Source organism: Tachysurus fulvidraco, chromosome 26 (assembly GCF_022655615.1).
Source record: "Tachysurus fulvidraco isolate hzauxx_2018 chromosome 26, HZAU_PFXX_2.0, whole genome shotgun sequence".
In the NCBI taxonomy this organism is placed as follows: Eukaryota; Metazoa; Chordata; class Actinopteri; order Siluriformes; family Bagridae; genus Tachysurus; species Tachysurus fulvidraco.
The window spans coordinates 9,557,388-9,568,222 of record NC_062543.1 but is presented as its reverse complement, the minus strand read 5'-3'; the positions used below and the strand labels follow the sequence as shown (position 1 = coordinate 9,568,222).

At 35.7% G+C, this 10,835-nt stretch overlaps 1 protein-coding gene across 3 annotated transcripts in view; it reads left to right on the top strand.

Annotated features, from left to right (window-relative positions):
* Nucleotides 1-340: 340 nt before the first annotated feature.
* mvb12ba (multivesicular body subunit 12Ba) overlaps nucleotides 341-10,835 on the top strand; it is a 42,452-nt gene continuing 31,957 nt past the window's right edge. The window contains exon 1 of one of the 3 annotated variants that reach the window (XM_047809238.1): nucleotides 341-513. The gene's annotated coding sequence lies outside the window, so the exon portion shown is untranslated. The remainder of the gene's footprint in view (nucleotides 514-10,835) is intronic. The other 2 variants (XM_047809237.1, XM_027168029.2) reach the window with 2 other exon arrangements.

The window sequence follows — 10,835 nt, the reverse complement described above, 5'->3', positions numbered from 1 at the left end:
ATGATTCTTTTGTAAATAATCATATTTTGTCATTGATATATGTATCATTGACAATATGATTCTTTTGTAAATAAAAAAAATGCAATCAATGATATCCCTAGTGCCATAATAACCAGATCCTAAGTTATTATTATTATTATTATTATTATTATTATTATTATTATTATTATTAGTAGTAGTAGTAGTAGTAGTAGTAGTAGTAGTAGTATTAGTAGTAACAGTGGTAATAGTAGTAGTAGTAGTAGTAGCAGTATTTTCCATTTTATTCTTTTTATACTCACAAATGATACCAGCAGGCGAGTCTTTTCTGATAGGTGGCGATGTGCACAACTGTTATGCAAAATGCTTGAAGACGAAGAAGAAGACGACGAAGTAGAAGTAGTAGTAGTAGAAGAAGAAGAAGCAGCTTGATGATAATAACGGCATGAAATAAGGAGGTCGTAAGGAAAAATAGCAGGATCTTGTGTATTTTGCTACGGAACCCGGAATATTCAGATTGTTGATCATAACTGGGTAAGACATGAAAGCTAATAGCTAGTTATTTTGCTGCCACTGTATCTGAAGCGCGAGTGTTTTGTGCTGCCTCTCTTCGCATAGGCCTCAAACTCAACCAAGGCTCTGAGCTATAGTCAATGCAGTAAAAGGCTGTTAGAAAAGAAAGAACGTTAAAGGAGAGTAACAGTTTGAGGCGAGAAGACTTGTGAAAGAGCTTTATACCTTTCACTTTCATTTATCGTTCTTTAGTAACTTATTAAGCCACATATCATACAACAAGTAAAGGTTCTTCATGGCAAGGGCATGTTTTATGGAATATATTATATAGCTGGTAGAATCAAATTATCTCAGTAATATCAATATAATCTCAAATATAAGCTCTTCTCTTTAAGCAAGCTAGTTAAGCTAATGCCCAGCAATATTTAAGGCTTAACGTTAACTCGACAAACAGAACTCTTAAAGCTAGTTAAACACCATGTGTTGAGGTCATTCCTTAAATGTTCACACTTAACATTACAGTTTTATTAAACTCTGGCCTGACATTATCTCGAGATTTTAATTGGTGTATATTTCAGAGAATACTTTTTAATATTACAGCTTCTTTCTGTACTGTGTTGAAATATTAAATTAGTCCTGATTTATATAACATTTTTATTATTTTTGGATTATAATTAAAACAAAGTTTTGGAACATATCAAGTCCCATACCCAACATTTTGTCATCAATGTTTAGCCACTTGAACCCGGTCCAGTCCAGACAATTGTCTCCATCAACAAAGTAATTGTTTCAGTAATTGTTTCCCTAATTACAAAATATTTACACAGAACTGTGTTGTGACACCTGTTTATAATAGAGAGCAGGAACTTTTTCATCAATGTAGCATTCACACTTCTGTTGGTCGAGAGGTGATAGCCGTTGATTCCCATGTGAATCAGTGAGCCTTAGGCATCCGTGGCCTTGCTGACAGTTCATTGATTATCCGTCTGTGGGCAACAATTGGCAGGTACTATCTACTGCATACAGAGAAGACCCCATAAGACCTGCTATTTTAAGATATTTTTACCCATAGTTTCTCAGATCCTTACAATTGGCTGTTTTTCGTGCTTCAAAAACTTTAACTTTGAGAACTGACTGTTCACTTAATATATCCTACCCATTCAGGGGTGCCATTTTACCAGGATGAATAAACAATATTCACTTCACTTTTCAGAATCAGAATCAGGTTTATTGGCCAAGTGTGTTTACACACACAAGGAATTTGGTTCCAGCTGTTTGAGACTCTCAAAAGTACAGACATAACATTATTAATAGGGCTGAAACGATTCCTCGAGTAATTCGAGTAACTTGATTACAAAAATTAATCGAGGCAAATTCCTCTGCCTCGAAGAATCGTTTAATTCATTTTAAAGCTCATGTCACCTTCTTGTGCAATTATTGTGTGCGTGTGTGACAACGCACTTACGTCAAGGCGGAAGGAGACGCGAGGAGTTAGTGGTCTTTTGATTTGAGGGCGCAGATTCGTGTGGGCTGCAAAATGGAAGGGCGCGATGACAATGTGCAAAGAGAAGAAACAAACAGGAGAAAACGACAGAAAATCTCCAAAGAAAACATTGCTTCAAAGCGCAGGGCAAGCCTCAGGTCTGAGCATGTTTACCTTTCTTCATTGCAGTCACTTGCTCCTTTAAAGACTTTTAAAGCACACATACGGAGAGAGAGAGAGACACTTTTATATTCTGATTAATATATAAATATATAATATATATATATACACACACACACACACACACACACACACACACACACTCTTAAAGCACTCGGTGTGAAACCATGCATGGACACTAGGTCCAAGTTCCTGTCCATGTTTTTGCCTCTTAAATACCACAAAGCATTCCACATATTTTAATGTATGCATTAGTTTTGATAATTTAAAAAAAGTAATTTGAAAGTAATTTATTTTTTTGTTTTTGCATCTCAGAAAAGGGTTCATTTAAACCCAGAATGTTTGGCACTTAAATGTACTCAATTCTTCTCAGAACTTTGTCATTGTTCACAGTAAAAGTACAGACAGAGAAACAATGGGTAATATCTAAATGTTTATTTTTGATAGAAAATATTGTTGTATGCATTGCATACTGTACATTTAAAAAATAAAAGTTTATTTCAGTCAGGACCACTTTGTCAAATGAGGATTTTTTAGATGATATGCATACAGTTGTTGGTGGTATGGTTCTGTTCTGGGCAAAAATAAACAAAGTTAAATACAAAATATTATCAGCTGATGCAGCTTGACGACGATTACAAAGTTAAATACAAAATATTATCAGCTGATGCAGCTTGACGACGATTACAAAGTTAAATACAAAAATATTATCAGCTGATGCAGTTTGACGACGATTACAAAGTTAAATACAAAATATAATCAGCTGATGCAGCTTGACGACGATTACAAAGTTAAATACAAAATATTATCAGCTGATGCAGCTTGACGACAATTACAAAGTTAAATACAAAATATTATCAGCTGATGCAGCTTGACGACGTGGCGTGCCTGAACTAACACGATGCTTGATTTTTCTAAAAAAGGAAACCAATTAGTTGTTCATTTTGAGACCCGTCTTATCTTCTCTTGTATATTTAACACTCTTTACCTAAGCAAAAATACATTTTATCCGATTACTCAATTAATCGATGAAATTTTTGGTAGAATACTCAATTACTCAATTATAGCTACTGCCCTAATTACTATACAAGACGATACAGGCTATACAAGACAATGCAGACAATGTGATACAATATAGACAGTATGAGTATTAAATGTGAATACAGAATATATGACTGATCAGTTATGTACATAAAGTGTGAGGAGTACATGGTAGTGCAAATAACAATATTGTGCAATATTATGCTTTTGTACAATATACAGCAGCAGTAGTGTGTGTAACATACACGGATAATGTGATGACGGACAGTTCTGATAATGCAGTACTTATAGATATGAAGCAGGGAATATTATTATGATGAGTAGTTAATCAGGGTGATAGTCTGCGGAAAGAAACTGTTCCTGTCAGTTTTGGTAAGCAAAGTTCTGTAGCGCCTGCCAGAAGGGAGTAGCTGAAAGAGGTTGTGTCCAGGGTGTGAAGGGTCGGGGGGTTACTTACTTCCATCCAATAATTAGGCGACTAGTGTCTGGAGTGTGAAGCACTGGTAAGCAGATGACGCCTCATGTCTCAATCATCCTCGCGTCTTTTGAACAATCAGCATTCAGAAGCAAGATTAGGCAATCACCTATTTTTTCTGGAAATCGGCAATTCTGAGGTAAGTTAACTAAGTTTGTTTCTAACTATTTTATGCTTTATAACTTGGGTACTAGTTGCTAAAGTTTGCCAAATCAAGTGTTGACTGTTAGTAAGTCAAATAAGTTTGTCGTGATACATTTTTAACTAACGTTACCGCATCGAACTTTTACCAATCTGTTATTAAGCTTGTTAAGTCAGGGATGTACAACAGGAACTGACAGGCATGGCTCCTGTACAGAATGTATTTCTTTATTTCTTTACGGTTACTTTTCTCAAATGAGACCAGCTCTATTTTTGCTGCGCTGCTCACGCTCAATTAAAGTGACAGTGCATTGTTTATGGTTTAAATGCTAGTGGATTGACACGAAAAGTCACATTTTTCAATAAAATCATGAATGTGATGGCAAGTGTGTTTTAAACAGTCGTGACTTTGAGCAATTTAAAGTAAGCGATACAATATTTAAAACACACTGTTGCCAGAAGTCTGCGCTATCATCTCTGCCCTGCACTAAATGAATCCTCATCTATCTTAATAACCTTAAGAGAAACAGATAAATCTAAAACTTATGCTTGTACTGTTGGAGGGGAACACGAATGCATCATGCTGTCAATCACTGAGTGAACCCCCTTTTTTAATCGTAAACTTCAGAGAAACAAATTTGATAATGTGCCATGGGCTTTTTATGTCTATAATTGTGTATTGTTTAAATATGTCTATATCTGTCATTACATGGACCAGAACAGCACGAAAACAATGTGGATTAACAAAATGGCCCTCGTCACTGTCAAGTTGCCCATCCCTGCTTTAAATTTAACCATAAACTCTGGCAGATTATTTAAATTTGCTGGATATAGTTGGAATTGGCCCTAACATTGTTTAATGATGATGGAAACGGAGCCATTACTCCAGCTGATATCTGGACAGTTCTTTTGCAGAATGAGAGAGCTCAAAGAGAATGATGTTGTTTATGTAGCACAGATTGAGTCAGGGCTGAGGTGCAGATGGAGCTGGTCCTGGCTGAAGTTTGAGACCAAAACAGAGGTGAAAGGAGTGCAGCACAGCTTTCCGCTGTCACGGTATTTTAAAAAAATTGACAAGGCAGGGTATGCAAAATGCAGCCTCTGCTTGAAATAAATTAATTACAGAAACAAAGGTTCTCATGCCCTCTTGGCACACTGCCAAACCGAGGTGCACCGGCAAAAAGTGTGCACTATAATGACTACAGCCAGTGTCCTTCCAGTCCCAACCCAAAATGCAGTTGTTCCTAAGGGCCCTGAAGCTATGAGAGAGCAAGTTTGGGTACCTGTACCTACATTTCAGAGAGTTGCTAATGCAGAGGTGTTTATTGACTAAATAGACTTTCAGGTTTTTGGGTCACTAAATTATAAAGTGATAGGCTACTTGAAATTTGCCATAGTAAATAGTCAGGAGATAGCAATGTGGGATAAACATCTAGAGATCAAAATATCAAATACATATTTAAAATACATAGAGGCTACAACTAGCTTTACAATAACAGTTTACAAATATTAAACCATGCAGTCACAGGGTTGTAATAAAAGTTTTAATTATGAAATCTAATAAACTTTTTTTTTGTCTAGGCTATGGTTCTTGCTACTCTTGCAGAACATTCACTTCCTTTTACCTTTGCCCCAGTGATGGTGAAGCTGACCCAAGCTCTGGCTGCAGACAAAGTAGCACTTAGTGGATTGAGGCTGTCATTCACATCTGCAGCTTACAGGTTCCAAGGCACTCAAATTGTACAGAGAAAAAATTATTTCCAAGAAATTTTGGTAAAAATAGGATTAATAAAAGTGCTTTTTTCACTTAAAGCAAATGTTGTCTTTTCCCTTCATGTTCTTGTCAGAGTGCTTCATTTTAAGTTCTCGATTTTTCTTGGGGTGGTGGTGGTGGTTCATTTAAAGTTCATTTAAAACGTCTGCAACCCTTGTGTTTACAAAGCGTCCCATATACCTTCCATTCCCCCACAGTATTCAATAATGAGACCAAGGATGATTTGACAGACACTTAGTCACATTATTCATAGATTTTTTACTATTAAGCTATTTAACAAAAAACATCAATATGAATTAGGGCAGAAACAATTCCTCGACTAATTTGAGTAACTCGATTACAAAGTTAAATCCAAAATTTTATCAGCTGATGCAGCTTGACGACGTGGCGTGCCTGAACTAACGCGATGGTTGATTTTTCTAAAAAAGGAAATCAATAAGTTGTTCGTTTTAAGAGACCCGTCTTATCTTCTCTTGTATATTTAACATTGCTCTTTAACTAAGCAAAAATACATTTTATCCGATTACTCAATTAATCGACGAAATTTTCGATAGAATACTCAATTACTAAAATATTCGATAGCTACTGCCCTGATATGAATTTGTTCTCAGGGTGACTTCATAACCCTTCATTGTGGCACAATAGAGAATTTTATATTATTCCGAAAAGACGTTTTGCTAGAATTTATTAGTGAAATTAAATAATACGTTATTTATGCTTATTTAGTGATATTGATTTGAATTTATTACATTTTAAAGGCATGTTCAGTGCATGGTCCTGCAGATGTTTGATGTGCATTTGGTGATACTAATCTGTAGCTGATTTGTAAATCATCTATCAATTTAAAAATCAGAACAAGCAGTTTTCTGCTTGTTCTTATTTTTAAATTGATAGATAAGAACAAGCAGTTTTCTGCAGATATTTCACATTACTTGTACAAAATCATTAAGTAGGTTTATGAGCAGTTATTACGCCTTTGGCCTTTTAACAGTAATATCGTATTATGATGACAGTAATTTTCTTAGCTAGGTACAGTAACACAAAAGTTTAGATCCATCTTATTCTTCCGTGTGTTTTAGTTTTATAATTTTCAACATTGTACCTTTTAATAATGAAGACATTCAAACTGTCTGAATTGTGTAGTAAAAAAAGTTAGCTTTGATGACTGCTTGGAGTGAATACTTGAAGAAATGAAAGTTTCTCAAGAACTTTAAATATAAGTTCATTTGCCAAAATCATCAAATGCTATGACGAAACTCATGAGGAAAGGAAAGGACTAAGAGAAAGGACTACTATCCTCTTTGCTGCAGAGGATAAGTCTATTAGAATTACCAGATGCAGAAACTGCTGATTTACATAAACTCATGTTACAGCACACATAAATGCTTTTTAATGTTCAAGTGGCAGACATATTTTAACATCCAATGTTCAGAGGAGACTGCGTGCAGCCTTCATGGTCGAATTGTGGTCAAATTGAAATGCTTCAAAAGAAACAGACTTGTTTGGGGCAAGAAACAAGGGATAGACAATAGATCAGTGGCAAACTATTTGGTTTGAGGAGTGCAAATTGGGATGTTTTAGTTATAACTGCCTTTTCTTTCTTAGATGTAGGAAGTGTGAACAAATAGTTCCGAAACGTGCGTTTCCCACTGTGAAGCATGAAGGAGGAGGTGAGATGGTGTGGGGAGTATAGTGTACTTTACTGGTGACACTGTTGGCGAATATTCAAAATTGAGGGCACCCTTAACCAGCATGCCTATCATAGCATTTGCAGCAATATGCTATCCCATCTTGTTTGCACTTGTCCATCATTTGTTTTTCAACAGTTCACTGACCCCAAAACACACTTCTAGTGTGTAAAATCTTTTAGTCTACTAGTTGTGTAAAATCTGTTTGTCTAGTCTGATCAGATGACCACCATCACACTAAATACAACTGATATGGTTTAGGACAAGATTGTTGGAAAACTATTCCAGGTGATTAATTCATGAGGCTGACTGAGAAAATGCCAAGAGTGTGAAAAGATGTCCTCAAAGCAAAAGGTGGCTACTTAGAATAATAGTCAAAATATGTGTTAAATAATCCAGAATGTTTTTTATTTTCAATTTTCAGTGTAAAATAAAGAAAAATTACTGTATAAGATGATGTGTTCAGACTTTTTACTGGTAGTATAACACGATCAGCAATGGACATATAGCATGACCAAAATTACTGCAGTACTTTACTTTGAATTACTGAATTATCTGGAGCAGGGTCCTCACTGGGCGAACTATATATTTTTGTCCACAAAAAAAAAGCAAAATAATCAAGTTATTCTTTTAAACTATAGAACACAGCAATTTGGAGCTTCATCATGGATTTTACATAGCTAGCATTGCTCTATAATCACAAAATGTCAACTTTATATGTATATTCATTTATGTTCTCTTTATTTGTATATCTTGCTCACATCTGCCAGTTCTTGTCAGGAGTGCTTAGACCATTGCACATCCTTAAAGTTGTATTTCTTCTCAGTTTTAACTAATTTAATTAAATTAATCCTGCAGACCAAACAGTAATTCCTCCTGTATACATGTGCATGATATCCACACTATTAAAAAGAATACAGTATCAATTTTATCATAAAGAATTCCCTTTCAGCTTTAGGCATAAGCAAACACTGTACTTGCCCTACAAATGAAATGAACCAGCTTTTGTAAGATGATTAAATTAAGTGAAATTTTAAGGCACCGAGAAATAATTTTATCAAATCATTACTTGTATTCCAAATCAAATGTGATTTTTTTTTATCACAATGCATCAGATAAAAATACTTAAGGCCTTCCTCTGTTGCACAAGTAATGCACAACTATTGCCTCATAACACCGAACTTGATCACTGCTCTTTGAATGAGAGACAAGCTTTAAAGATGAAGAGAAATGCTGCTTAGTAAAATATTTTTCATTGCTGGTCAGAGAGGAACAGTAAAAAATGAAATAACATGTACTCCGAAGAAAGTAGGATTAAAGAGTAATCTGGACTCCACATATATTTTTTAGGAAGCTAGCACCATTTTGATCATGGCATCACATTGTGACGTGTAGAGAACAGATCTTTCCCTGACTGCATATCAGTAGCAGGTTAAAATTCATTTTAATTCAAGTTTATTTGTATAGAGCTTTTTACAATTGACATTGTCTCAAAGCGGCTTTACAGAACATAAACATAGAACAGAGGTTAATATAAAGAATAATATAAAGATTAATAGAATACAAAATTCAAGATTATTAGATATATTTATGTGTATGCATGTATCCCCAATGAGCAAGTCTGAGGTGACTCAGGAGACTGTAGAAAGGAAAAACTCCCTAGAATGGAAGGAAGAAACCTTCAGAGGAACCAGACTCAAAGGGGAACTCATCCTCATATGCGTGACACTGAAGGGTGTGTTTATAAATATACAGTCTGACAAATGTTGTATTGATGTAAAAGACCACACAGAGTTCACATCTCCTCTTTAGTATCGCAGAGTCTAACTGGAGCTGGTAGATCTCTAGATGCCTCAGGATTCTCACAGAGTCGTCCTCATCTCAGTCTTCGTCGCACGGAAGACAATCGGAGCTGGTACAATTTCTGGATGCCTCGGGATTGTGAGAAAGAGAGAAGCAGTGGAGAGGGATTAACGTATCTGCTGTTCATAATATTTGCAAGTCTGATGTAATACTGCATAATATTATGGGACGTATTGTGTGTACGCCTGACTAAAGAGATGAGTTTTTAAATCTACATTTAAACTGGGAAAGTGTGTCTGAGCCCCGAACACGAAATATGAAAACGCTCTACCGCCTTTAGTGAACTTAGATATTCTGGGAACTACCAGGAGTCCTGAGTTTTTTTTTATCTCAGCGAGCATGAAGGTTTGTAGCATGTTAGAAGACTAGTTAAATACATGGCAGCTAAACTATTAAGAGCCTTGAATGTAAGTTGCAGCAGTTTGTAGTCAATTCTAAACTTATGATAAAATTGGGGTTATACGATCATACTTTCTTGTCCTGGTAAGAACTCTTGCAGCTGGACTAACTGTAGCCTATTTATTAAAGCTACAGGACAACCACCTAGTAAAGCTTTACAATAGTCCAGTCTAGAGGTCATGAATGCGTGAACTAGCTTCTCAGCATCAGATACAGATAGGATGTTTTTTGGCAATATTTTGATGAGATATATAACTGTGTATCTTCAGCATGACAGTGGAAACTAATCCCATGTCTTCTAATAATGTTCCCTAATGGAAGCAAGTATATTGAGAAAAGCAGAGGTCCTAGAACTGATCATTGAGGGACCCCATAATTAACTTTCAATAAACAGGAGGATTCACCATTTAATTCTACAAAATGGTGTTGACCAGACAGGTAGGATCTAAACCAACTTAAAACCTGTCCCTGAATACCTGTGTAATTTTGTAAGCGATCTAGGAGAATGTTGTGATCTACAGTATCTAATGCAGCACTAAGGTCAAGTAGAACTAATAGTGACCTGCAGTCTTGGTCTGAAGCTAGGAACAAGTCATTTGTAACTTTAAGAAGTGCAGTTTCTGTGCTATGATGGGGCCTGAAACCTGACTGAAAGATAGTGTTCTCCTGTAAGAAGGAGCTCAGTTGAACAGACACATCCTTTTCTAGTATTTTAGACATAAATAGGAGATGAAATAGGTCTGTAATTTGATAGTTCTTTGGGATCTAAATTTAAGTTTCTTAATGAGTGGCCTAATAACTGCCAACTTGAAAGATTTAGGGATGCAACCTAAAGATAACGAGGAGTTAATAATATTAATAAGAGGCTCTCCAGCTTTATGTAACACTTCTTTCAGTAATCTAGTTGGAATGGGGTCTAGTGAACAAGTTGTTGGTTTAGCTGTAGTAATAAGCTTATCTAACTCTTCCTGTCCTGTTCTTGTAAAGCAGGGGTTCCCAACCTTTTTTGTGCCAGGGACCGGCTTATTCATAAAAAAAAAAAATTCCAGGGACCAGTTGTCAATTATAATGCCTCAATTTCAAGATGCATCGTTTGGAACATATCACTGTGTAAAACAGTAACAGCCTATCATTTAATTGCATATAATGAACAAGGTGGCAACAAACTTGTAGGAATATACCAATCTTTTCAAACTTTTAGACTGGTTCACAAAATGTTTCCCCTTTCTCCCATACAATTAGGTCTACTTCAAAAGCAACTTACGCAGCACTCACTCACTAGCAGTTTTCAGTAATGGC